The 27,676-nt window shown below is 33.7% G+C and overlaps 21 non-coding genes across 21 annotated transcripts; all 21 read right to left on the bottom strand.

The window, feature by feature from the left end:
- Positions 1–206: 206 nt before the first annotated feature.
- On the bottom strand, positions 207–325 carry LOC145301020 (5S ribosomal RNA). Its single transcript, XR_013873223.1, has one exon. It is a non-coding gene; the product is annotated as a 5S ribosomal RNA (ribosomal RNA).
- Positions 326–1,526: 1,201 nt separating this feature from the next.
- Positions 1,527–1,645, bottom strand: LOC145300904 (5S ribosomal RNA). Its single transcript, XR_013873112.1, has one exon. It is a non-coding gene; the product is annotated as a 5S ribosomal RNA (ribosomal RNA).
- Positions 1,646–2,847: 1,202 nt separating this feature from the next.
- LOC145300790 (5S ribosomal RNA) lies at positions 2,848–2,966 on the bottom strand. The gene has a single exon (XR_013873001.1). It is a non-coding gene; the product is annotated as a 5S ribosomal RNA (ribosomal RNA).
- A 1,209-nt stretch (positions 2,967–4,175) lies between these two features.
- Positions 4,176–4,294, bottom strand: LOC145300676 (5S ribosomal RNA). Its single transcript, XR_013872890.1, has one exon. It is a non-coding gene; the product is annotated as a 5S ribosomal RNA (ribosomal RNA).
- A 1,209-nt stretch (positions 4,295–5,503) lies between these two features.
- Positions 5,504–5,622, bottom strand: LOC145300564 (5S ribosomal RNA). Its single transcript, XR_013872779.1, has one exon. It is a non-coding gene; the product is annotated as a 5S ribosomal RNA (ribosomal RNA).
- A 1,199-nt stretch (positions 5,623–6,821) lies between these two features.
- LOC145300447 (5S ribosomal RNA) lies at positions 6,822–6,940 on the bottom strand. The gene has a single exon (XR_013872668.1). It is a non-coding gene; the product is annotated as a 5S ribosomal RNA (ribosomal RNA).
- A 1,212-nt stretch (positions 6,941–8,152) lies between these two features.
- LOC145300328 (5S ribosomal RNA) lies at positions 8,153–8,271 on the bottom strand. The gene has a single exon (XR_013872556.1). It is a non-coding gene; the product is annotated as a 5S ribosomal RNA (ribosomal RNA).
- Positions 8,272–9,478: 1,207 nt separating this feature from the next.
- LOC145300212 (5S ribosomal RNA) lies at positions 9,479–9,597 on the bottom strand. The gene has a single exon (XR_013872445.1). It is a non-coding gene; the product is annotated as a 5S ribosomal RNA (ribosomal RNA).
- Positions 9,598–10,815: 1,218 nt separating this feature from the next.
- LOC145300221 (5S ribosomal RNA) lies at positions 10,816–10,934 on the bottom strand. Its single transcript, XR_013872454.1, has one exon. It is a non-coding gene; the product is annotated as a 5S ribosomal RNA (ribosomal RNA).
- A 1,207-nt stretch (positions 10,935–12,141) lies between these two features.
- Positions 12,142–12,260, bottom strand: LOC145300097 (5S ribosomal RNA). The gene has a single exon (XR_013872332.1). It is a non-coding gene; the product is annotated as a 5S ribosomal RNA (ribosomal RNA).
- Positions 12,261–13,453: 1,193 nt separating this feature from the next.
- LOC145299981 (5S ribosomal RNA) lies at positions 13,454–13,572 on the bottom strand. Its single transcript, XR_013872221.1, has one exon. It is a non-coding gene; the product is annotated as a 5S ribosomal RNA (ribosomal RNA).
- A 1,197-nt stretch (positions 13,573–14,769) lies between these two features.
- LOC145299865 (5S ribosomal RNA) lies at positions 14,770–14,888 on the bottom strand. The gene has a single exon (XR_013872108.1). It is a non-coding gene; the product is annotated as a 5S ribosomal RNA (ribosomal RNA).
- Positions 14,889–16,129: 1,241 nt separating this feature from the next.
- On the bottom strand, positions 16,130–16,248 carry LOC145299392 (5S ribosomal RNA). Its single transcript, XR_013871650.1, has one exon. It is a non-coding gene; the product is annotated as a 5S ribosomal RNA (ribosomal RNA).
- Positions 16,249–17,444: 1,196 nt separating this feature from the next.
- LOC145299750 (5S ribosomal RNA) lies at positions 17,445–17,563 on the bottom strand. The gene has a single exon (XR_013871997.1). It is a non-coding gene; the product is annotated as a 5S ribosomal RNA (ribosomal RNA).
- Positions 17,564–18,795: 1,232 nt separating this feature from the next.
- On the bottom strand, positions 18,796–18,914 carry LOC145299633 (5S ribosomal RNA). Its single transcript, XR_013871884.1, has one exon. It is a non-coding gene; the product is annotated as a 5S ribosomal RNA (ribosomal RNA).
- A 1,210-nt stretch (positions 18,915–20,124) lies between these two features.
- On the bottom strand, positions 20,125–20,243 carry LOC145299519 (5S ribosomal RNA). Its single transcript, XR_013871773.1, has one exon. It is a non-coding gene; the product is annotated as a 5S ribosomal RNA (ribosomal RNA).
- A 1,229-nt stretch (positions 20,244–21,472) lies between these two features.
- LOC145299008 (5S ribosomal RNA) lies at positions 21,473–21,591 on the bottom strand. The gene has a single exon (XR_013871275.1). It is a non-coding gene; the product is annotated as a 5S ribosomal RNA (ribosomal RNA).
- Positions 21,592–22,814: 1,223 nt separating this feature from the next.
- LOC145299405 (5S ribosomal RNA) lies at positions 22,815–22,933 on the bottom strand. The gene has a single exon (XR_013871662.1). It is a non-coding gene; the product is annotated as a 5S ribosomal RNA (ribosomal RNA).
- A 1,210-nt stretch (positions 22,934–24,143) lies between these two features.
- Positions 24,144–24,262, bottom strand: LOC145299288 (5S ribosomal RNA). Its single transcript, XR_013871551.1, has one exon. It is a non-coding gene; the product is annotated as a 5S ribosomal RNA (ribosomal RNA).
- A 1,222-nt stretch (positions 24,263–25,484) lies between these two features.
- On the bottom strand, positions 25,485–25,603 carry LOC145299172 (5S ribosomal RNA). Its single transcript, XR_013871438.1, has one exon. It is a non-coding gene; the product is annotated as a 5S ribosomal RNA (ribosomal RNA).
- A 1,230-nt stretch (positions 25,604–26,833) lies between these two features.
- Positions 26,834–26,952, bottom strand: LOC145298997 (5S ribosomal RNA). Its single transcript, XR_013871264.1, has one exon. It is a non-coding gene; the product is annotated as a 5S ribosomal RNA (ribosomal RNA).
- Positions 26,953–27,676: the final 724 nt, after the last annotated feature.

Here is a 27,676-nt window from a genome sequence, read left to right as displayed (position 1 = left end):
TACTCTCATGATTGCTATATTTAAGTGATTCAAGTAGAAGCGTTAAAAGTAAGTCTCCGGCTGTGGATGCGGGGAGCGAACGCTGACATTTGTTAGAATTAAAGAAAAAGTTGAACTAATTAGATTTTCCAATGAAAAACAATAACATTTTTTGAATTTATCAAAAAAAAAAAAAAAAAAAAAAAAAAAAAAAAGAAAAAGAGAAATGCTTACAGCACCTGGTATTCCCAAGCGGTCACCCATCTAAGTACTGACCAGGCTCTACGTTGCTTAACTTCGGTGATCGGACGAGAACCGGTGTTTTCAACGTGATATGGCCGTAAACAAAAATTAAACATTATCTTAACTATACAAACAAAACTTTACTTCCTCCTTTACTCTATTTACTTTAACACACTTTTCGCTAATTAAACTTTACTTTTACAATTCCATTAATTTCACTTTTAAAAAACACCTTATTATCTTTCAACACACTACAAAACAATAATATCTCCTTTCTCTCAAATACAAATACAAACGGTGTCACACGAACACGCGTCCCCCCGCACAAAAACATCTTCTTTCAACTTATACAGTACACTGCTTTTCTCAATTTATTTACAAAATACATCTTTAAAATAAAACTTTACAAAAAAAAATATCACAATTTACAAAAACTTTTACAATACCAACGTAATCACTAAATAATAATCATATATAATATTAATTCATACTTTCTTTCGCCATTAGTAGCCGAAAAACTTCGCATGAGGACAAACTAAGTAAGAAAAAACAAAACACGCGAGCGTTTAGAATTTACACTCACTCATCACTTTCACATGATCAATTTAAAAGCTAAAGCGAAAATCCACTTGCGCACCAGCTAGCGTTTTAAAGGACATATAACCAAATATTAATCACTTAAAAACGACTAGCCAGCACGATAAGTGCCGGGAATCCACTAATGAATAGTGCAGCCTGCTATTTAAGGGGCAGTAAGTCTGGCAGAACTTAATGAAAAGTGCAAAAAAAAAAAAAAAAAAAAAGTCTTATTAAAAATGTGTGTGTGAATAAATAAGTAAATTGCGTGAGGTAGGAAATGTAAGGTTCTAGTCTAATGTTAGGTGGTCGCTTACGGCTACATCACGTTGCAAACACCGGCCCTCGCCCGATCACCGCAGTTAAGCAACGTCCAGCTTGGTTAGTACTTAGATGGTTGACCGCTTCGGAATATCAAGTGCTAAGGATGTATTTTCTTTTCCTTATCCAAAACAACTACACGATGACTTGTAAAACGTTCCTATTATCTTTGAAAATTCATTGAAAGAAAATATAGTTTTCAGCATTGTGTGATTACTCTCATGATTGCTATATTTAAGTGATTCAAGTAGAAGCGTTAAAAGTAAGTCTCCGGCTGTGGATGCGGGGAGCGAACGCTGACATTTGTTAGAATTAAAGAAAAAGTTGAACTAATTAGATTTTCCAATGAAAAACAATAACATTTTTTGAATTTATCAAAAAAAAAAAAAAAAAAAGAAAAAGAGAAATGCTTACAGCACCTGGTATTCCCAAGCGGTCACCCATCTAAGTACTGACCAGGCTCTACGTTGCTTAACTTCGGTGATCGGACGAGAACCGGTGTTTTCAACGTGATATGGCCGTAAACAAAAATTAAACATTATCTTAACTATACAAACAAAACTTTACTTCCTCCTTTACTCTATTTACTTTAACACACTTTTCGCTAATTAAACTTTACTTTTACAATTCCATTAATTTCACTTTTAAAAAACACATTATTATCTTTCAACACACTACAAAACAATAATATCTCCTCTCTCTCAAATACAAATACAAACGGTGTCACACGAACACGCGTACCCCCGCACAAAAACATCTTCTTTCAACTTATAATACACTGCTTTTCTCAATTTATTTACAAAATACATCTTTAAAATAAAACTTTACAAAAAAAAATATCACAATTTACAAAAACTTTTACAATACCAACGTAATCACTAAATAATAATCATATATAATATTAATTCATACTTTCTTTCGCCATTAGTAGCCGAAAAACTTCGCATGAGGACAAACTAAGTAAGAAAAAACAAAACACGCGAGCGTTTAGAATTTACACTCACTCATCACTTTCACATGATCAATTTAAAAGCTAAAGCGAAAATCCACTTGCGCACCAGCTAGCGTTTTAAAGGACATATAACCAAATATTAATCACTTAAAAACGACTAGCCAGCACGATAAGTGCCGGGAATCCACTAATGAATAGTGCAGCCTGCTATTTAAGGGGCAGTAAGTCTGGCAGAACTTAATGAAAAGTGCAAAAAAAAAAAAAAAAAAAAAAAAAAAAAGTCTTATTAAAAATGTGTGTGTGAATAAATAAGTAAATTGCGTGAGGTAGGAAATGTAAGGTTCTAGTCTAATGTTAGGTGGTCGCTTACGGCTACATCACGTTGCAAACACCGGCCCTCGCCCGATCACCGCAGTTAAGCAACGTCCAGCTTGGTTAGTACTTAGATGGTTGACCGCTTCAAGGATGTATTTTCTTTTCCTTATCCAAAACAACTACACGATGACTTGTAAAACGTTCCTATTATCTTTGAAAATTCATTGAAAGAAAATATAGTTTTCAGCATTGTGTGATTACTCTCATGATTGCTATATTTAAGTGATTCAAGTAGAAGCGTTAAAAGTAAGTCTCCGGCTGTGGATGCGGGGAGCGAACGCTGACATTTGTTAGAATTAAAGAAAAAGTTGAACTAATTAGATTTTCCAATGAAAAACAATAACATTTTTTGAATTTATCAAAAAAAAAAAAAAAAAAAAAAAAAAAAAGAAAAAGAGAAATGCTTACAGCACCTGGTATTCCCAAGCGGTCACCCATCTAAGTACTGACCAGGCTCTACGTTGCTTAACTTCGGTGATCGGACGAGAACCGGTGTTTTCAACGTGATATGGCCGTAAACAAAAATTAAACATTATCTTAACTATACAAACAAAACTTTACTTCCTCCTTTACTCTATTTACTTTAACACACTTTTCGCTAATTAAACTTTACTTTTACAATTCCATTAATTTCACTTTTAAAAAACACCTTATTATCTTTCAACACACTACAAAACAATAATATCTCCTTTCTCTCAAATACAAATACAAACGGTGTCACACGAACACGCGTCCCCCCGCACAAAAACATCTTCTTTCAACTTATACAGTACACTGCTTTTCTCAATTTATTTACAAAATACATCTTTAAAATAAAACTTTACAAAAAAAAATATCACAATTTACAAAAACTTTTACAATACCAACGTAATCACTAAATAATAATCATATATAATATTAATTCATACTTTCTTTCGCCATTAGTAGCCGAAAAACTTCGCATGAGGACAAACTAAGTAAGAAAAAACAAAACACGCGAGCGTTTAGAATTTACACTCACTCATCACTTTCACATGATCAATTTAAAAGCTAAAGCGAAAATCCACTTGCGCACCAGCTAGCGTTTTAAAGGACATATAACCAAATATTAATCACTTAAAAACGACTAGCCAGCACGATAAGTGCCGGGAATCCACTAATGAATAGTGCAGCCTGCTATTTAAGGGGCAGTAAGTCTGGCAGAACTTAATGAAAAGTGCAAAAAAAAAAAAAAAAAAAAAAAAAGTCTTATTAAAAATGTGTGTGTGAATAAATAAGTAAATTGCGTGAGGTAGGAAATGTAAGGTTCTAGTCTAATGTTAGGTGGTCGCTTACGGCTACATCACGTTGCAAACACCGGCCCTCGCCCGATCACCGCAGTTAAGCAACGTCCAGCTTGGTTAGTACTTAGATGGTTGACCGCGCTTCGGAATATCAAGTGCTAAGGATGTATTTTCTTTTCCTTATCCAAAACAACTACACGATGACTTGTAAAACGTTCCTATTATCTTTGAAAATTCATTGAAAGAAAATATAGTTTTCAGCATTGTGTGATTACTCTCATGATTGCTATATTTAAGTGATTCAAGTAGAAGCGTTAAAAGTAAGTCTCCGGCTGTGGATGCGGGGAGCGAACGCTGACATTTGTTAGAATTAAAGAAAAAGTTGAACTAATTAGATTTTCCAATGAAAAACAATAACATTTTTTGAATTTATCAAAAAAAAAAAAAAAAAAAAAGAAAAAGAGAAATGCTTACAGCACCTGGTATTCCCAAGCGGTCACCCATCTAAGTACTGACCAGGCTCTACGTTGCTTAACTTCGGTGATCGGACGAGAACCGGTGTTTTCAACGTGATATGGCCGTAAACAAAAATTAAACATTATCTTAACTATACAAACAAAACTTTACTTCCTCCTTTACTCTATTTACTTTAACACACTTTTCGCTAATTAAACTTTACTTTTACAATTCCATTAATTTCACTTTTAAAAAACACCTTATTATCTTTCAACACACTACAAAACAATAATATCTCCTTTCTCTCAAATACAAATACAAACGGTGTCACACGAACACGCGTACCCCCGCACAAAAACACCTTCTTTCAACTTATACAGTACACTGCTTTTCTCAATTTATTTACAAAATACATCTTTAAAATAAAACTTTACAAAAAAAAATATCACAATTTACAAAAACTTTTACAATACCAACGTAATCACTAAATAATAATCATATATAATATTAATTCATACTTTCTTTCGCCATTAGTAGCCGAAAAACTTCGCATGAGGACAAACTAAGTAAGAAAAAACAAAACACGCGAGCGTTTAGAATTTACACTCACTCATCACTTTCACATGATCAATTTAAAAGCTAAAGCGAAAATCCACTTGCGCACCAGCTAGCGTTTTAAAGGACATATAACCAAATATTAATCACTTAAAAACGACTAGCCAGCACGATAAGTGCCGGGAATCCACTAATGAATAGTGCAGCCTGCTATTTAAGGGGCAGTAAGTCTGGCAGAACTTAATGAAAAGTGCAAAAAAAAAAAAAAAAAAAAAAAAAAAAGTCTTATTAAAAATGTGTGTGTGAATAAATAAGTAAATTGCGTGAGGTAGGAAATGTAAGGTTCTAGTCTAATGTTAGGTGGTCGCTTACGGCTACATCACGTTGCAAACACCGGCCCTCGCCCGATCACCGCAGTTAAGCAACGTCCAGCTTGGTTAGTACTTAGATGGTTGACCGCTTCGGAATATCAAGTGCTAAGGATGTATTTTCTTTTCCTTATCCAAAACAACTACACGATGACTTGTAAAACGTTCCTATTATCTTTGAAAATTCATTGAAAGAAAATATAGTTTTCAGCATTGTGTGATTACTCTCATGATTGCTATATTTAAGTGATTCAAGTAGAAGCGTTAAAAGTAAGTCTCCGGCTGTGGATGCGGGGAGCGAACGCTGACATTTGTTAGAATTAAAGAAAAAGTTGAACTAATTAGATTTTCCAATGAAAAACAATAACATTTTTTGAATTTATCAAAAAAAAAAAAAAAAAAAAGAAAAAGAGAAATGCTTACAGCACCTGGTATTCCCAAGCGGTCACCCATCTAAGTACTGACCAGGCTCTACGTTGCTTAACTTCGGTGATCGGACGAGAACCGGTGTTTTCAACGTGATATGGCCGTAAACAAAAATTAAACATTATCTTAACTATACAAACAAAACTTTACTTCCTCCTTTACTCTATTTACTTTAACACACTTTTCGCTAATTAAACTTTACTTTTACAATTCCATTAATTTCACTTTTAAAAAACACATTATTATCTTTCAACACACTACAAAACAATAATATCTCCTCTCTCTCAAATACAAATACAAACGGTGTCACACGAACACGCGTCCCCCCGCACAAAAACATCTTCTTTCAACTTATAATACACTGCTTTTCTCAATTTATTTACAAAATACATCTTTAAAATAAAACTTTACAAAAAAAAATATCACAATTTACAAAAACTTTTACAATACCAACGTAATCACTAAATAATAATCATATATAATATTAATTCATACTTTCTTTCGCCATTAGTAGCCGAAAAACTTCGCATGAGGACAAACTAAGTAAGAAAAAACAAAACACGCGAGCGTTTAGAATTTACACTCACTCATCACTTTCACATGATCAATTTAAAAGCTAAAGCGAAAATCCACTTGCGCACCAGCTAGCGTTTTAAAGGACATATAACCAAATATTAATCACTTAAAAACGACTAGCCAGCACGATAAGTGCCGGGAATCCACTAATGAATAGTGCAGCCTGCTATTTAAGGGGCAGTAAGTCTGGCAGAACTTAATGAAAAGTGCAAAAAAAAAAAAAAAAAAAGTCTTATTAAAAATGTGTGTGTGAATAAATAAGTAAATTGCGTGAGGTAGGAAATGTAAGGTTCTAGTCTAATGTTAGGTGGTCGCTTACGGCTACATCACGTTGCAAACACCGGCCCTCGCCCGATCACCGCAGTTAAGCAACGTCCAGCTTGGTTAGTACTTAGATGGTTGACCGCTTCGGAATATCAAGTGCTAAGGATGTATTTTCTTTTCCTTATCCAAAACAACTACACGATGACTTGTAAAACGTTCCTATTATCTTTGAAAATTCATTGAAAGAAAATATAGTTTTCAGCATTGTGTGATTACTCTCATGATTGCTATATTTAAGTGATTCAAGTAGAAGCGTTAAAAGTAAGTCTCCGGCTGTGGATGCGGGGAGCGAACGCTGACATTTGTTAGAATTAAAGAAAAAGTTGAACTAATTAGATTTTCCAATGAAAAACAATAACATTTTTTGAATTTATCAAAAAAAAAAAAAAAAAAAAAGAAAAAGAGAAATGCTTACAGCACCTGGTATTCCCAAGCGGTCACCCATCTAAGTACTGACCAGGCTCTACGTTGCTTAACTTCGGTGATCGGACGAGAACCGGTGTTTTCAACGTGATATGGCCGTAAACAAAAATTAAACATTATCTTAACTATACAAACAAAACTTTACTTCCTCCTTTACTCTATTTACTTTAACACACTTTTCGCTAATTAAACTTTACTTTTACAATTCCATTAATTTCACTTTTAAAAAACACCTTATTATCTTTCAACACACTACAAAACAATAATATCTCCTTTCTCTCAAATACAAATACAAACGGTGTCACACGAACACGCGTACCCCCGCACAAAAACACCTTCTTTCAACTTATACAGTACACTGCTTTTCTCAATTTATTTACAAAATACATCTTTAAAATAAAACTTTACAAAAAAAAATATCACAATTTACAAAAACTTTTACAATACCAACGTAATCACTAAATAATAATCATATATAATATTAATTCATACTTTCTTTCGCCATTAGTAGCCGAAAAACTTCGCATGAGGACAAACTAAGTAAGAAAAAACAAAACACGCGAGCGTTTAGAATTTACACTCACTCATCACTTTCACATGATCAATTTAAAAGCTAAAGCGAAAATCCACTTGCGCACCAGCTAGCGTTTTAAAGGACATATAACCAAATATTAATCACTTAAAAACGACTAGCCAGCACGATAAGTGCCGGGAATCCACTAATGAATAGTGCAGCCTGCTATTTAAGGGGCAGTAAGTCTGGCAGAACTTAATGAAAAGTGCAAAAAAAAAAAAAAAAAAAAAAAAAAAAAGTCTTATTAAAAATGTGTGTGTGAATAAATAAGTAAATTGCGTGAGGTAGGAAATGTAAGGTTCTAGTCTAATGTTAGGTGGTCGCTTACGGCTACATCACGTTGCAAACACCGGCCCTCGCCCGATCACCGCAGTTAAGCAACGTCCAGCTTGGTTAGTACTTAGATGGTTGACCGCTTCGGAATATCAAGTGCTAAGGATGTATTTTCTTTTCCTTATCCAAAACAACTACACGATGACTTGTAAAACGTTCCTATTATCTTTGAAAATTCATTGAAAGAAAATATAGTTTTCAGCATTGTGTGATTACTCTCATGATTGCTATATTTAAGTGATTCAAGTAGAAGCGTTAAAAGTAAGTCTCCGGCTGTGGATGCGGGGAGCGAACGCTGACATTTGTTAGAATTAAAGAAAAAGTTGAACTAATTAGATTTTCCAATGAAAAACAATAACATTTTTTGAATTTATCAAAAAAAAAAAAAAAAAAAAAAGAAAAAGAGAAATGCTTACAGCACCTGGTATTCCCAAGCGGTCACCCATCTAAGTACTGACCAGGCTCTACGTTGCTTAACTTCGGTGATCGGACGAGAACCGGTGTTTTCAACGTGATATGGCCGTAAACAAAAATTAAACATTATCTTAACTATACAAACAAAACTTTACTTCCTCCTTTACTCTATTTACTTTAACACACTTTTTGCTAATTAAACTTTACTTTTACAATTCCATTAATTTCACTTTTAAAAAACACCTTATTATCTTTCAACACACTACAAAACAATAATATCTCCTTTCTCTCAAATACAAATACAAACGGTGTCACACGAACACGCGTACCCCCGCACAAAAACACCTTCTTTCAACTTATACAGTACACTGCTTTTCTCAATTTATTTACAAAATACATCTTTAAAATAAAACTTTACAAAAAAAAATATCACAATTTACAAAAACTTTTACAATACCAACGTAATCACTAAATAATAATCATATATAATATTAATTCATACTTTCTTTCGCCATTAGTAGCCGAAAAACTTCGCATGAGGACAAACTAAGTAAGAAAAAACAAAACACGCGAGCGTTTAGAATTTACACTCACTCATCACTTTCACATGATCAATTTAAAAGCTAAAGCGAAAATCCACTTGCGCACCAGCTAGCGTTTTAAAGGACATATAACCAAATATTAATCACTTAAAAACGACTAGCCAGCACGATAAGTGCCGGGAATCCACTAATGAATAGTGCAGCCTGCTATTTAAGGGGCAGTAAGTCTGGCAGAACTTAATGAAAAGTGCAAAAAAAAAAAATAAAAAAAAAATAAAAAGTCTTATTAAAAATGTGTGTGTGAATAAATAAGTAAATTGCGTGAGGTAGGAAATGTAAGGTTCTAGTCTAATGTTAGGTGGTCGCTTACGGCTACATCACGTTGCAAACACCGGCCCTCGCCCGATCACCGCAGTTAAGCAACGTCCAGCTTGGTTAGTACTTAGATGGTTGACCGCTTCAAGGATGTATTTTCTTTTCCTTATCCAAAACAACTACACGATGACTTGTAAAACGTTCCTATTATCTTTGAAAATTCATTGAAAGAAAATATAGTTTTCAGCATTGTGTGATTACTCTCATGATTGCTATATTTAAGTGATTCAAGTAGAAGCGTTAAAAGTAAGTCTCCGGCTGTGGATGCGGGGAGCGAACGCTGACATTTGTTAGAATTAAAGAAAAAGTTGAACTAATTAGATTTTCCAATGAAAAACAATAACATTTTTTGAATTTATCAAAAAAAAAAAAAAAAAAAAAAAAAAAAAAAAGAAAAAGAGAAATGCTTACAGCACCTGGTATTCCCAAGCGGTCACCCATCTAAGTACTGACCAGGCTCTACGTTGCTTAACTTCGGTGATCGGACGAGAACCGGTGTTTTCAACGTGATATGGCCGTAAACAAAAATTAAACATTATCTTAACTATACAAACAAAACTTTACTTCCTCCTTTACTCTATTTACTTTAACACACTTTTCGCTAATTAAACTTTACTTTTACAATTCCATTAATTTCACTTTTAAAAAACACCTTATTATCTTTCAACACACTACAAAACAATAATATCTCCTTTCTCTCAAATACAAATACAAACGGTGTCACACGAACACGCGTCCCCCCGCACAAAAACATCTTCTTTCAACTTATACAGTACACTGCTTTTCTCAATTTATTTACAAAATACATCTTTAAAATAAAACTTTACAAAAAAAAATATCACAATTTACAAAAACTTTTACAATACCAACGTAATCACTAAATAATAATCATATATAATATTAATTCATACTTTCTTTCGCCATTAGTAGCCGAAAAACTTCGCATGAGGACAAACTAAGTAAGAAAAAACAAAACACGCGAGCGTTTAGAATTTACACTCACTCATCACTTTCACATGATCAATTTAAAAGCTAAAGCGAAAATCCACTTGCGCACCAGCTAGCGTTTTAAAGGACATATAACCAAATATTAATCACTTAAAAACGACTAGCCAGCACGATAAGTGCCGGGAATCCACTAATGAATAGTGCAGCCTGCTATTTAAGGGGCAGTAAGTCTGGCAGAACTTAATGAAAAGTGCAAAAAAAAAAAAAAAAAAAGTCTTATTAAAAATGTGTGTGTGAATAAATAAGTAAATTGCGTGAGGTAGGAAATGTAAGGTTCTAGTCTAATGTTAGGTGGTCGCTTACGGCTACATCACGTTGCAAACACCGGCCCTCGCCCGATCACCGCAGTTAAGCAACGTCCAGCTTGGTTAGTACTTAGATGGTTGACCGCTTCGGAATATCAAGTGCTAAGGATGTATTTTCTTTTCCTTATCCAAAACAACTACACGATGACTTGTAAAACGTTCCTATTATCTTTGAAAATTCATTGAAAGAAAATATAGTTTTCAGCATTGTGTGATTACTCTCATGATTGCTATATTTAAGTGATTCAAGTAGAAGCGTTAAAAGTAAGTCTCCGGCTGTGGATGCGGGGAGCGAACGCTGACATTTGTTAGAATTAAAGAAAAAGTTGAACTAATTAGATTTTCCAATGAAAAACAATAACATTTTTTGAATTTATCAAAAAAAAAAAAAAAAAAAAAAAAAAAAAAAAAAAAGAGAAATGCTTACAGCAGTACAGCACCTGGTATTCCCAAGCGGTCACCCATCTAAGTACTGACCAGGCTCTACGTTGCTTAACTTCGGTGATCGGACGAGAACCGGTGTTTTCAACGTGATATGGCCGTAAACAAAAATTAAACATTATCTTAACTATACAAACAAAACTTTACTTCCTCCTTTACTCTATTTACTTTAACACACTTTTCGCTAATTAAACTTTACTTTTACAATTCCATTAATTTCACTTTTAAAAAACACCTTATTATCTTTCAACACACTACAAAACAATAATATCTCCTCTCTCTCAAATACAAATACAAACGGTGTCACACGAACACGCGTACCCCCGCACAAAAACATCTTCTTTCAACTTATACAGTACACTGCTTTTCTCAATTTATTTACAAAATACATCTTTAAAATAAAACTTTACAAAAAAAAATATCACAATTTACAAAAACTTTTACAATACCAACGTAATCACTAAATAATAATCATATATAATATTAATTCATACTTTCTTTCGCCATTAGTAGCCGAAAAACTTCGCATGAGGACAAACTAAGTAAGAAAAAACAAAACACGCGAGCGTTTAGAATTTACACTCACTCATCACTTTCACATGATCAATTTAAAAGCTAAAGCGAAAATCCACTTGCGCACCAGCTAGCGTTTTAAAGGACATATAACCAAATATTAATCACTTAAAAACGACTAGCCAGCACGATAAGTGCCGGGAATCCACTAATGAATAGTGCAGCCTGCTATTTAAGGGGCAGTAAGTCTGGCAGAACTTAATGAAAAGTGCAAAAAAAAAAAAAAAAAAAAAAAAAAAAGTCTTATTAAAAATGTGTGTGTGAATAAATAAGTAAATTGCGTGAGGTAGGAAATGTAAGGTTCTAGTCTAATGTTAGGTGGTCGCTTACGGCTACATCACGTTGCAAACACCGGCCCTCGCCCGATCACCGCAGTTAAGCAACGTCCAGCTTGGTTAGTACTTAGATGGTTGACCGCTTCGGAATATCAAGTGCTAAGGATGTATTTTCTTTTCCTTATTCAAAACAACTACACGATGACTTGTAAAACGTTCCTATTATCTTTGAAAATTCATTGAAAGAAAATATAGTTTTCAGCATTGTGTGATTACTCTCATGATTGCTATATTTAAGTGATTCAAGTAGAAGCGTTAAAAGTAAGTCTCCGGCTGTGGATGCGGGGAGCGAACGCTGACATTTGTTAGAATTAAAGAAAAAGTTGAACTAATTAGATTTTCCAATGAAAAACAATAACATTTTTTGAATTTATCAAAAAAAAAAAAAAAAAAAAAAAAGAGAAATGCTTACAGCACCTGGTATTCCCAAGCGGTCACCCATCTAAGTACTGACCAGGCTCTACGTTGCTTAACTTCGGTGATCGGACGAGAACCGGTGTTTTCAACGTGATATGGCCGTAAACAAAAATTAAACATTATCTTAACTATACAAACAAAACTTTACTTCCTCCTTTACTCTATTTACTTTACAACACTTTTCGCTAATTAAACTTTACTTTTACAATTCCATTAATTTCACTTTTAAAAAACACATTATTATCTTTCAACACACTACAAAACAATAATATCTCCTCTCTCTCAAATACAAATACAAACCGTGTCACACGAACACGCGTCCCCCCGCACAAAAACATCTTCTTTCAACTTAATGCACTGCTTTTCTCAATTTATTTACAAAATACATCTTTAAAATAAAACTTTACAAAACAAAATATCACAATTTACAAAAACTTTTACAATACCAACGTAATCACTAAATAATAATCATATATAATATTAATTCATACTTTCTTTCGCCATTAGTAGCCGAAAAACTTCGCATGAGGACAAACTAAGTAAGAAAAAACAAAACACGCGAGCGTTTAGAATTTACACTCACTCATCACTTTCACATGATCAATTTAAAAGCTAAAGCGAAAATCCACTTGCGCACCAGCTAGCGTTTTAAAGGACATATAACCAAATATTAATCACTTAAAAACGACTAGCCAGCACGATAAGTGCCGGGAATCCACTAATGAATAGTGCAGCCTGCTATTTAAGGGGCAGTAAGTCTGGCAGATCTTAATGAAAAGTGCAAAAAAAAAAAAAAAAAAAAAAAGTCTTATTAAAAATGTGTGTGTGAATAAATAAGTAAATTGCGTGAGGTAGGAAATGTAAGGTTCTAGTCTAATGTTAGGTGGTCGCTTACGGCTACATCACGTTGCAAACACCGGCCCTCGCCCGATCACCGCAGTTAAGCAACGTCCAGCTTGGTTAGTACTTAGATGGTTGACCGCTTCGGAATATCAAGTGCTAAGGATGTATTTTCTTTTCCTTATCCAAAACAACTACACGATGACTTGTAAAACGTTCCTATTATCTTTGAAAATTCATTGAAAGAAAATATAGTTTTCAGCATTGTGTGATTACTCTCATGATTGCTATATTTAAGTGATTCAAGTAGAAGCGTTAAAAGTAAGTCTCCGGCTGTGGATGCGGGGAGCGAACGCTGACATTTGTTAGAATTAAAGAAAAAGTTGAACTAATTAGATTTTCCAATGAAAAACAATAACATTTTTTGAATTTATCAAAAAAAAAAAAAGAAAAAGAGAAATGCTTACAGCACCTGGTATTCCCAAGCGGTCACCCATCTAAGTACTGACCAGGCTCTACGTTGCTTAACTTCGGTGATCGGACGAGAACCGGTGTTTTCAACGTGATATGGCCGTAAACAAAAATTAAACATTATCTTAACTATACAAACAAAACTTTACTTCCTCCTTTACTCTATTTACTTTACAACACTTTTCGCTAATTAAACTTTACTTTTACAATTCCATTAATTTCACTTTTAAAAAACACATTATTATCTTTCAACACACTACAAAACAATAATATCTCCTCTCTCTCAAATACAAATACAAACGGTGTCACACGAACACGCGTCCCCCCGCACAAAAACATCTTCTTTCAACTTATAATACACTGCTTTTCTCAATTTATTTACAAAATACATCTTTAAAATAAAACTTTACAAAACAAAATATCACAATTTACAAAAACTTTTACAATACCAACGTAATCACTAAATAATAATCATATATAATATTAATTCATACTTTCTTTCGCCATTAGTAGCCGAAAAACTTCGCATGAGGACAAACTAAGTAAGAAAAAACAAAACACGCGAGCGTTTAGAATTTACACTCACTCATCACTTTCACATGATCAATTTAAAAGCTAAAGCGAAAATCCACTTGCGCACCAGCTAGCGTTTTAAAGGACATATAACCAAATATTAATCACTTAAAAACGACTAGCCAGCACGATAAGTGCCGGGAATCCACTAATGAATAGTGCAGCCTGCTATTTAAGGGGCAGTAAGTCTGGCAGAACTTAATGAAAAGTGCAAAAAAAAAAAAAAAAAAAAAAAGTCTCATTAAAAAAGTGTGTGTGAATAAATAAGTAAATTGCGTAAGGTAGGAAATGTAAGGTTCTAGTCTAATGTTAGGTGGTCGCTTACGGCTACATCACGTTGCAAACACCGGCCCTCGCCCGATCACCGCAGTTAAGCAACGTCCAGCTTGGTTAGTACTTAGATGGTTGACCGCTTCGGAATATCAAGTGCTAAGGATGTATTTTCTTTTCCTTATCCAAAACAACTACACGATGACTTGTAAAACGTTCCTATTATCTTTGAAAATTCATTGAAAGAAAATATAGTTTTCAGCATTGTGTGATTACTCTCATGATTGCTATATTTAAGTGATTCAAGTAGAAGCGTTAAAAGTAAGTCTCCGGCTGTGGATGCGGGGAGCGAACGCTGACATTTGTTAGAATTAAAGAAAAAGTTGAACTAATTAGATTTTCCAATGAAAAACAATAACATTTTTTGAATTTATCAAAAAAAAAAAAAAAGAAAAAGAGAAATGCTTACAGCACCTGGTATTCCCAAGCGGTCACCCATCTAAGTACTGACCAGGCTCTACGTTGCTTAACTTCGGTGATCGGACGAGAACCGGTGTTTTCAACGTGATATGGCCGTAAACAAAAATTAAACATTATCTTAACTATACAAACAAAACTTTACTTCCTCCTTTACTCTATTTACTTTACAACACTTTTCGCTAATTAAACTTTACTTTTACAATTCCATTAATTTCACTTTTAAAAAACACCTTATTATCTTTCAACACACTACAAAACAATAATATCTCCTCTCTCTCAAATACAAATACAAACGGTGTCACACGAACACGCGTCCCCCCCGCACAAAAACATCTTCTTTCAACTTATAATACACTGCTTTTCTCAATTTATTTACAAAATACATCTTTAAAATAAAACTTTACAAAACAAAATATCACAATTTACAAAAACTTTTACAATACCAACGTAATCACTAAATAATAATCATATATAATATTAATTCATACTTTCTTTCGCCATTAGTAGCCGAAAAACTTCGCATGAGGACAAACTAAGTAAGAAAAAACAAAACACGCGAGCGTTTAGAATTTACACTCACTGATCACTTTCACATGATCAATTTAAAAGCTAAAGCGAAAATCCACTTGCGCACCAGCTAGCGTTTTAAAGGACATATAACCAAATATTAATCACTTAAAAACGACTAGCCAGCACGATAAGTGCCGGGAATCCACTAATGAATAGTGCAGCCTGCTATTTAAGGGGCAGTAAGTCTGGCAGAACTTAATGAAAAGTGCAAAAAAAAAAAAAAAAAAAAAAGTCTTATTAAAAATGTGTGTGTGAATAAATAAGTAAATTGCGTGAGGTAGGAAATGTAAGGTTCTAGTCTAATGTTAGGTGGTCGCTTACGGCTACATCACGTTGCAAACACCGGCCCTCGCCCGATCACCGCAGTTAAGCAACGTCCAGCTTGGTTAGTACTTAGATGGTTGACCGCTTCGGCGCTTCGGAATATCAAGTGCTAAGGATGTATTTTCTTTTCCTTATCCAAAACAACTACACGATGACTTGTAAAACGTTCCTATTATCTTTGAAAATTCATTGAAAGAAAATATAGTCTTCAGCATTGTGTGATTACTCTCATGATTGCTATATTTAAGTGATTTGAATTTTATTCCAAATACACAGGCTTCAAGTAGAAGCGTTAAAAGTAAGTCTCCGGCTGTGGATGCGGGGAGCGAACGCTGACATTTGTTAGAATTAAAGAAAAAGTTGAACTAATTAGATTTTCCAATGAAAAACAATAACATTTTTTGAATTTATCAAAAAAAAAAAAAAAAAAAAAAAAGAAAAAGAGAAATGCTTACAGCACCTGGTATTCCCAAGCGGTCACCCATCTAAGTACTGACCAGGCTCTACGTTGCTTAACCTCGGTGATCGGACGAGAACCGGTGTTTTCAACGTGATATGGCCGTAAACAAAAATTAAACATTATCTTAACTATACAAACAAAACTTTACTTCCTCCTTTACTCTATTTACTTTACAACACTTTTCGCTAATTAAACTTTACTTTTACAATTCCATTAATTTCACTTTTAAAAAACACATTATTATCTTTCAACACACTACAAAACAATAATATCTCCTCTCTCTCAAATACAAATACAAACGGTGTCACACGAACACGCGTCCCCCCCCGCACAAAAACATCTTCTTTCAACTTATAATACACTGCTTTTCTCAATTTATTTACAAAATACATCTTTAAAATAAAACTTTACAAAACAAAATATCACAATTTACAAAAACTTTTACAATACCAACGTAATCACTAAATAATAATCATATATAATATTAATTCATACTTTCTTTCGCCATTAGTAGCCGAAAAACTTCGCATGAGGACAAACTAAGTAAGAAAAAACAAAACACGCGAGCGTTTAGAATTTACACTCACTGATCACTTTCACATGATCAATTTAAAAGCTAAAGCGAAAATCCACTTGCGCACCAGCTAGCGTTTTAAAGGACATATAACCAAATATTAATCACTTAAAAACGACTAGCCAGCACGATAAGTGCCGGGAATCCACTAATGAATAGTGCAGCCTGCTATTTAAGGGGCAGTAAGTCTGGCAGAACTTAATGAAAAGTGCAAAAAAAAACAAAAAAAAAACGTCTCATTAAAAAAGTGTGTGTGAATAAATAAGTAAATTGCGTGAGGTAGGAAATGTAAGGTTCTAGTCTAATGTTAGGTGGTCGCTTACGGCTACATCACGTTGCAAACACCGGCCCTCGCCCGATCACCGCAGTTAAGCAACGTCCAGCTTGGTTAGTACTTAGATGGTTGACCGCTTCGGAATATCAAGTGCTAAGGATGTATTTTCTTTTCCTTATCCAAAACAACTACACGATGACTTGTAAAACGTTCCTATTATCTTTGAAAATTCATTGAAAGAAAATATAGTTTTCAGCATTGTGTGATTACTCTCATGATTGCTATATTTAAGTGATTCAAGTAGAAGCGTTAAAAGTAAGTCTCCGGCTGTGGATGCGGGGAGCGAACGCTGACATTTGTTAGAATTAAAGAAAAAGTTGAACTAATTAGATTTTCCAATGAAAAACAATAACATTTTTTGAATTTATCAAAAAAAAAAAAAAGAAAAAGAGATATGCTTACAGCACCTGGTATTCCCAAGCGGTCACCCATCTAAGTACTGACCAGGCTCTACGTTGCTTAACTTCGGTGATCGGACGAGAACCGGTGTTTTCAACGTGATATGGCCGTAAACAAAAATTAAACATTATCTTAACTATACAAACAAAACTTTACTTCCTCCTTTACTCTATTTACTTTACAACATTTTTCGCTAATTAAACTTTACTTTTACAATTCCATTAATTTCACTTTTAAAAAACACATTATTATCTTTCAACACACTACAAAACAATAATATCTCCTCTCTCTCAAATACAAATACAAACGGTGTCACACGAACACGCGTCCCCCCGCACAAAAACATCTTCTTTCAACTTATAATACACTGCTTTTCTCAATTTATTTACAAAATACATCTTTAAAATAAAACTTTACAAAAAAAAAATATCACAATTTACAAAAACTTTTACAATACCAACGTAATCACTAAATAATAATCATATATAATATTAATTCATACTTTCTTTCGCCATTAGTAGCCGAAAAACTTCGCATGAGGACAAACTAAGTAAGAAAAAACAAAACACGCGAGCGTTTAGAATTTACACTCACTGATCACTTTCACATGATCAATTTAAAAGCTAAAGCGAAAATCCACTTGCGCACCAGCTAGCGTTTTAAAGGACATATAACCAAATATTAATCACTTAAAAACGACTAGCCAGCACGATAAGTGCCGGGAATCCACTAATGAATAGTGCAGCCTGCTATTTAAGGGGCAGTAAGTCTGGCAGAACTTAATGAAAAGTGCAAAAAAAAACAAAAAAAAAACGTCTCATTAAAAAAGTGTGTGTGAATAAATAAGTAAATTGCGTGAGGTAGGAAATGTAAGGTTCTAGTCTAATGTTAGGTGGTCGCTTACGGCTACATCACGTTGCAAACACCGGCCCTCGCCCGATCACCGCAGTTAAGCAACGTCCAGCTTGGTTAGTACTTAGATGGTTGACCGCTTCGGAATATCAAGTGCTAAGGATGTATTTTCTTTTCCTTATCCAAAACAACTACACGATGACTTGTAAAACGTTCCTATTATCTTTTAAAATTCATTGAAAGAAAATATAGTTTTCAGCATTGTGTGATTACTCTCATAATTGCTATATTTAAGCGATTTGAATTTTATTCCAAATACACAGGCTTCAAGTAGAAGCGTTAAAAGTAAGTCTCCGGCTGTGGATGCGGGGAGCGAACGCTGACATTTGTTAGAATTAAAGAAAAAGTTGAACTAATTAGATTTTCCAATGAAAAACAATAACATTTTTTGAATTTATCAAAAAAAAAAAAAAAAAAAAAAAAGAAAAAGAGAAATGCTTACAGCACCTGGTATTCCCAAGCGGTCACCCATCTAAGTACTGACCAGGCTCTACGTTGCTTAACTTCGGTGATCGGACGAGAACCGGTGTTTTCAACGTGATATGGCCGTAAACAAAAATTAAACATTATCTTAACTATACAAACAAAACTTTACTTCCTCCTTTACTCTATTTACTTTAACACACTTTTCGATAATTAAACTTTACTTTTACAATTCCATTAATTTCACTTTTAAAAAACACATTATTATCTTTCAACACACAATAATATCTCCTCTCTCTCAAATACAAATACAAACGGTGTCACACGAACACGCGTCCCCCCGCACAAAAACATCTTCTTTCAACTTATAATACACTGCTTTTCTCAATTTATTTACAAAATACATCTTTAAAATAAAACTTTACAAAAAAAAATATCACAATTTACAAAAACTTTTACAATACCAACGTAATCACTAAATAATAATCATATATAATATTAATTCATACTTTCTTTCGCCATTAGTAGCCGAAAAACTTCGCATGAGGACAAACTAAGTAAGAAAAAACAAAACACGCGAGCGTTTAGAATTTACACTCACTGATCACTTTCACATGATCAATTTAAAAGCTAAAGCGAAAATCCACTTGCGCACCAGCTAGCGTTTTAAAGGACATATAACCAAATATTAATTACTTAAAAACGACTAGCCAGCACGATAAGTGCCGGGAATCCACTAATGAATAGTATTTAAGGGGCAGTAAGTCTGGCAGAACTTAATGAAAAGTGCAAAAAAAAAAAAAAAAAAAAAAAAGTCTCATTAAAAAAGTGTGTGTGAATAAATAAGTAAATTGCGTGAGGTAGGAAATGTAAGGTTCTAGTCTAATGTTAGGTGGTCGCTTACGGCTACATCACGTTGCAAACACCGGCCCTCGCCCGATCACCGCAGTTAAGCAACGTCCAGCTTGGTTAGTACTTAGATGGTTGACCGCTTCGGAATATCAAGTGCTAAGGATGTATTTTCTTTTCCTTATCCAAAACAACTACACGATGACTTGTAAAACGTTCCTATTATCTTTGAAAATTCATTGAAAGAAAATATAGTTTTCAGCATTGTGTGATTACTCTCATGATTGCGATATTTAAGTGATTTGAATTTTATTCCAAATACACAGGCTTCAAGTAGCAGCGTTAAAAGTAAGTCTCCGGCTGTGGATGCGGGGAGCGAACGCTGACATTTGTTAGAATTAAAGAAAAAGTTGAACTAATTAGATTTTCCAATGAAAAACAATAACATTTTTTGAATTTATCAAAAAAAAAAAAAAAAAAAAAAAAGAGAAATGCTTACAGCACCTGGTATTCCCAAGCGGTCACCCATCTAAGTACTGACCAGGCTCTACGTTGCTTAACTTCGGTGATCGGACGAGAACCGGTGTTTTCAACGTGATATGGCCGTAAACAAAAATTAAACATTATCTTAACTATACAAACAAAACTTTACTTCCTCCTTTACTCTATTTACTTTACAACACTTTTCGCTAATTAAACTTTACTTTTACAATTCCATTAATTTCACTTTTAAAAAACACATTATTATCTTTCAACACACTACAAAACAATAATATCTCCTCTCTCTCAAATACAAATACAAACCGTGTCACACGAACACGCGTCCCCCCGCACAAAAACATCTTCTTTCAACTTAATGCACTGCTTTTCTCAATTTATTTACAAAATACATCTTTAAAATAAAACTTTACAAAACAAAATATCACAATTTACAAAAACTTTTACAATACCAACGTAATCACTAAATAATAATCATATATAATATTAATTCATACTTTCTTTCGCCATTAGTAGCCGAAAAACTTCGCATGAGGACAAACTAAGTAAGAAAAAACAAAACACGCGAGCGTTTAGAATTTACACTCACTGATCACTTTCACATGATCAATTTAAAAGCTAAAGCGAAAATCCACTTGCGCACCAGCTAGCGTTTTAAAGGACATATAACCAAATATTAATCACTTAAAAACGACTAGCCAGCACGATAAGTGCCGGGAATCCACTAATGAATAGTGCAGCCTGCTATTTAAGGGGCAGTAAGTCTGGCAGATCTTAATGAAAAGTGCAAAAAAAAAAAAAAAAAAAAAAGTCTTATTAAAAATGTGTGTGTGAATAAATAAGTAAATTGCGTGAGGTAGGAAATGTAAGGTTCTAGTCTAATGTTAGGTGGTCGCTTACGGCTACATCACGTTGCAAACACCGGCCCTCGCCCGATCACCGCAGTTAAGCAACGTCCAGCTTGGTTAGTACTTAGATGGTTGACCGCTTCGGAATATCAAGTGCTAAGGATGTATTTTCTTTTCCTTATCCAAAACAACTACACGATGACTTGTAAAACGTTCCTATTATCTTTGAAAATTCATTGAAAGAAAATATAGTTTTCAGCATTGTGTGATTACTCTCATGATTGCTATATTTAAGTGATTTGAATTTTATTCCAAATACACAGGCTTCAAGTAGAAGCGTTAAAAGTAAGTCTCCGGCTGTGGATGCGGGGAGCGAACGCTGACATTTGTTAGAATTAAAGAAAAAGTTGAACTAATTAGATTTTCCAATGAAAAACAATAACATTTTTTGAATTTATCAAAAAAAAAAAAAAAAAAAAAAAGAAAAAGAGAAATGCTTACAGCACCTGGTATTCCCAAGCGGTCACCCATCTAAGTACTGACCAGGCTCTACGTTGCTTAACTTCGGTGATCGGACGAAAACCGGTGTTTTCAACGTGATATGGCCGTAAACAAAAATTAAACATTATCTTAACTATACAAACAAAACTTTACTTCCTCCTTTACTCTATTTACTTTACAACACTTTTCGATAATTAAACTTTACTTTTACAATTCCATTAATTTCACTTTTAAAAAACACATTATTATCTTTCAACACACAATAATATCTCCTCTCTCTCAAATACAAATACAAACGGTGTCACACGAACACGCGTCCCCCCGCACAAAAACATCTTCTTTCAACTTATAATACACTGCTTTTCTCAATTTATTTACAAAATACATCTTTAAAATAAAACTTTACAAAACAAAATATCACAATTTACAAAAACTTTTACAATACCAACGTAATCACTAAATAATAATCATATATAATATTAATTCATACTTTCTTTCGCCATTAGTAGCCGAAAAACTTCGCATGAGGACAAACTAAGTAAGAAAAAACAAAACACGCGAGCGTTTAGAATTTACACTCACTCATCACTTTCACATGATCAATTTAAAAGCTAAAGCGAAAATCCACTTGCGCACCAGCTAGCGTTTTAAAGGACATATAACCAAATATTAATCACTTAAAAACGACTAGCCAGCACGATAAGTGCCGGGAATCCACTAATGAATAGTGCAGCCTGCTATTTAAGGGGCAGTAAGTCTGGCAGAACTTAATGAAAAGTGCAAAAAAAAAAAAAAAAAAAAAGTCTCATTAAAAAAGTGTGTGTGAATAAATAAGTAAATTGCGTGAGGTAGGAAATGTAAGGTTCTAGTCTAATGTTAGGTGGTCGCTTACGGCTACATCACGTTGCAAACACCGGCCCTCGCCCGATCACCGCAGTTAAGCAACGTCCAGCTTGGTTAGTACTTAGATGGTTGACCGCTTCGGAATATCAAGTGCTAAGGATGTATTTTCTTTTCCTTATCCAAAACAACTACACGATGACTTGTAAAACGTTCCTATTATCTTTTAAAATTCATTGAAAGAAAATATAGTTTTCAGCATTGTGTGATTACTCTCATAATTGCTATATTTAAGCGATTTGAATTTTATTCCAAATACACAGGCTTCAAGTAGAAGCGTTAAAAGTAAGTCTCCGGCTGTGGATGCGGGGAGCGAACGCTGACATTTGTTAGAATTAAAGAAAAAGTTGAACTAATTAGATTTTCCAATGAAAAACAATAACATTTTTTGAATTTATCAAAAAAAAAAAAAAAAAAAAAAAAGAAAAAGAGAAATGCTTACAGCACCTGGTATTCCCAAGCGGTCACCCATCTAAGTACTGACCAGGCTCTACGTTGCTTAACTTCGGTGATCGGACGAGAACCGGTGTTTTCAACGTGATATGGCCGTAAACAAAAATTAAACATTATCTTAACTATACAAACAAAACTTTACTTCCTCCTTTACTCTATTTACTTTAACACACTTTTCGATAATTAAACTTTACTTTTACAATTCCATTAATTTCACTTTTAAAAAACACATTATTATCTTTCAACACACAATAATATCTCCTCTCTCTCAAATACAAATACAAACGGTGTCACACGAACACGCGTCCCCCCGCACAAAAACATCTTCTTTCAACTTATAATACACTGCTTTTCTCAATTTATTTACAAAATACATCTTTAAAATAAAACTTTACAAAAAAAAATATCACAATTTACAAAAACTTTTACAATACCAACGTAATCACTAAATAATAATCATATATAATATTAATTCATACTTTCTTTCGCCATTAGTAGCCGAAAAACTTCGCATGAGGACAAACTAAGTAAGAAAAAACAAAACACGCGAGCGTTTAGAATTTACACTCACTGATCACTTTCACATGATCAATTTAAAAGCTAAAGCGAAAATCCACTTGCGCACCAGCTAGCGTTTTAAAGGACATATAACCAAATATTAATTACTTAAAAACGACTAGCCAGCACGATAAGTGCCGGGAATCCACTAATGAATAGTATTTAAGGGGCAGTAAGTCTGGCAGAACTTAATGAAAAGTGCAAAAAAAAAAAAAAAAAAAAAAAAGTCTCATTAAAAAAGTGTGTGTGAATAAATAAGTAAATTGCGTGAGGTAGGAAATGTAAGGTTCTAGTCTAATGTTAGGTGGTCGCTTACGGCTACATCACGTTGCAAACACCGGCCCTCGCCCGATCACCGCAGTTAAGCAACGTCCAGCTTGGTTAGTACTTAGATGGTTGACCGCTTCGGAATATCAAGTGCTAAGGATGTATTTTCTTTTCCTTATCCAAAACAACTACACGATGACTTGTAAAACGTTCCTATTATCTTTGAAAATTCATTGAAAGAAAATATAGTTTTCAGCATTGTGTGATTACTCTCATGATTGCGATATTTAAGTGATTTGAATTTTATTCCAAATACACAGGCTTCAAGTAGCAGCGTTAAAAGTAAGTCTCCGGCTGTGGATGCGGGGAGCGAACGCTGACATTTGTTAGAATTAAAGAAAAAGTTGAACTAATTAGATTTTCCAATGAAAAACAATAACATTTTTTGAATTTATCAAAAAAAAAAAAAAAAAAAAAAAAGAGAAATGCTTACAGCACCTGGTATTCCCAAGCGGTCACCCATCTAAGTACTGACCAGGCTCTACGTTGCTTAACTTCGGTGATCGGACGAGAACCGGTGTTTTCAACGTGATATGGCCGTAAACAAAAATTAAACATTATCTTAACTATACAAACAAAACTTTACTTCCTCCTTTACTCTATTTACTTTACAACACTTTTCGCTAATTAAACTTTACTTTTACAATTCCATTAATTTCACTTTTAAAAAACACATTATTATCTTTCAACACACTACAAAACAATAATATCTCCTCTCTCTCAAATACAAATACAAACCGTGTCACACGAACACGCGTCCCCCCGCACAAAAACATCTTCTTTCAACTTAATGCACTGCTTTTCTCAATTTATTTACAAAATACATCTTTAAAATAAAACTTTACAAAACAAAATATCACAATTTACAAAAACTTTTACAATACCAACGTAATCACTAAATAATAATCATATATAATATTAATTCATACTTTCTTTCGCCATTAGTAGCCGAAAAACTTCGCATGAGGACAAACTAAGTAAGAAAAAACAAAACACGCGAGCGTTTAGAATTTACACTCACTGATCACTTTCACATGATCAATTTAAAAGCTAAAGCGAAAATCCACTTGCGCACCAGCTAGCGTTTTAAAGGACATATAACCAAATATTAATCACTTAAAAACGACTAGCCAGCACGATAAGTGCCGGGAATCCACTAATGAATAGTGCAGCCTGCTATTTAAGGGGCAGTAAGTCTGGCAGAACTTAATGAAAAGTGCAAAAAAAAACAAAAAAAAACGTCTCATTAAAAAAGTGTGTGTGAATAAATAAGTAAATTGCGTGAGGTAGGAAATGTAAGGTTCTAGTCTAATGTTAGGTGGTCGCTTACGGCTACATCACGTTGCAAACACCGGCCCTCGCCCGATCACCGCAGTTAAGCAACGTCCAGCTTGGTTAGTACTTAGATGGTTGACCGCTTCGGAATATCAAGTGCTAAGGATGTATTTTCTTTTCCTTATCCAAAACAACTACACGATGACTTGTAAAACGTTCCTATTATCTTTGAAAATTCATTGAAAGAAAATATAGTTTTCAGCATTGTGTGATTACTCTCATGATTGCGATATTTAAGTGATTTGAATTTTATTCCAAATACACAGGCTTCAAGTAGCAGCGTTAAAAGTAAGTCTCCGGCTGTGGATGCGGGGAGCGAACGCTGACATTTGTTAGAATTAAAGAAAAAGTTGAACTAATTAGATTTTCCAATGAAAAACAATAACATTTTTTGAATTTATCAAAAAAAAAAAAAAAAAAAAAAAAGAGAAATGCTTACAGCACCTGGTATTCCCAAGCGGTCACCCATCTAAGTACTGACCAGGCTCTACGTTGCTTAACTTCGGTGATCGGACGAGAACCGGTGTTTTCAACGTGATATGGCCGTAAACAAAAATTAAACATTATCTTAACTATACAAACAAAACTTTACTTCCTCCTTTACTCTATTTACTTTACAACACTTTTCGCTAATTAAACTTTACTTTTACAATTCCATTAATTTCACTTTTAAAAAACACATTATTATCTTTCAACACACTACAAAACAATAATATCTCCTCTCTCTCAAATACAAATACAAACCGTGTCACACGAACACGCGTCCCCCCGCACAAAAACATCTTCTTTCAACTTAATGCACTGCTTTTCTCAATTTATTTACAAAATACATCTTTAAAATAAAACTTTACAAAACAAAATATCACAATTTACAAAAACTTTTACAATACCAACGTAATCACTAAATAATAATCATATATAATATTAATTCATACTTTCTTTCGCCATTAGTAGCCGAAAAACTTCGCATGAGGACAAACTAAGTAAGAAAAAACAAAACACGCGAGCGTTTAGAATTTACACTCACTGATCACTTTCACATGATCAATTTAAAAGCTAAAGCGAAAATCCACTTGCGCACCAGCTAGCGTTTTAAAGGACATATAACCAAATATTAATCACTTAAAAACGACTAGCCAGCACGATAAGTGCCGGGAATCCACTAATGAATAGTGCAGCCTGCTATTTAAGGGGCAGTAAGTCTGGCAGATCTTAATGAAAAGTGCAAAAAAAAAAAAAAAAAAAAAAGTCTTATTAAAAATGTGTGTGTGAATAAATAAGTAAATTGCGTGAGGTAGGAAATGTAAGGTTCTAGTCTAATGTTAGGTGGTCGCTTACGGCTACATCACGTTGCAAACACCGGCCCTCGCCCGATCACCGCAGTTAAGCAACGTCCAGCTTGGTTAGTACTTAGATGGTTGACCGCTTCGGAATATCAAGTGCTAAGGATGTATTTTCTTTTCCTTATCCAAAACAACTACACGATGACTTGTAAAACGTTCCTATTATCTTTGAAAATTCATTGAAAGAAAATATAGTTTTCAGCATTGTGTGATTACTCTCATGATTGCTATATTTAAGTGATTTGAATTTTATTCCAAATACACAGGCTTCAAGTAGAAGCGTTAAAAGTAAGTCTCCGGCTGTGGATGCGGGGAGCGAACGCTGACATTTGTTAGAATTAAAGAAAAAGTTGAACTAATTAGATTTTCCAATGAAAAACAATAACATTTTTTGAATTTATCAAAAAAAAAAAAAAAAAAAAAAAAGAAAAAGAGAAATGCTTACAGCACCTGGTATTCCCAAGCGGTCACCCATCTAAGTACTGACCAGGCTCTACGTTGCTTAACTTCGGTGATCGGACGAAAACCGGTGTTTTCAACGTGATATGGCCGTAAACAAAAATTAAACATTATCTTAACTATACAAACAAAACTTTACTTCCTCCTTTACTCTATTTACTTTACAACACTTTTCGATAATTAAACTTTACTTTTACAATTCCATTAATTTCACTTTTAAAAAACACATTATTATCTTTCAACACACAATAATATCTCCTCTCTCTCAAATACAAATACAAACGGTGTCACACGAACACGCGTCCCCCCGCACAAAAACATCTTCTTTCAACTTATAATACACTGCTTTTCTCAATTTATTTACAAAATACATCTTTAAAATAAAACTTTACAAAACAAAATATCACAATTTACAAAAACTTTTACAATACCAACGTAATCACTAAATAATAATCATATATAATATTAATTCATACTTTCTTTCGCCATTAGTAGCCGAAAAACTTCGCATGAGGACAAACTAAGTAAGAAAAAACAAAACACGCGAGCGTTTAGAATTTACACTCACTCATCACTTTCACATGATCAATTTAAAAGCTAAAGCGAAAATCCACTTGCGCACCAGCTAGCGTTTTAAAGGACATATAACCAAATATTAATCACTTAAAAACGACTAGCCAGCACGATAAGTGCCGGGAATCCACTAATGAATAGTGCAGCCTGCTATTTAAGGGGCAGTAAGTCTGGCAGAACTTAATGAAAAGTGCAAAAAAAAAAAAAAAAAAAAAGTCTCATTAAAAAAGTGTGTGTGAATAAATAAGT

This window comes from Euprymna scolopes, chromosome 18, assembly GCF_053919585.1.
Source record: "Euprymna scolopes isolate OS-2025 chromosome 18, ASM5391958v1, whole genome shotgun sequence".
In the NCBI taxonomy this organism is placed as follows: Eukaryota; Metazoa; Mollusca; class Cephalopoda; order Sepiida; family Sepiolidae; genus Euprymna; species Euprymna scolopes.
This window is presented reverse-complemented; position numbering and strand designations above follow the sequence as displayed.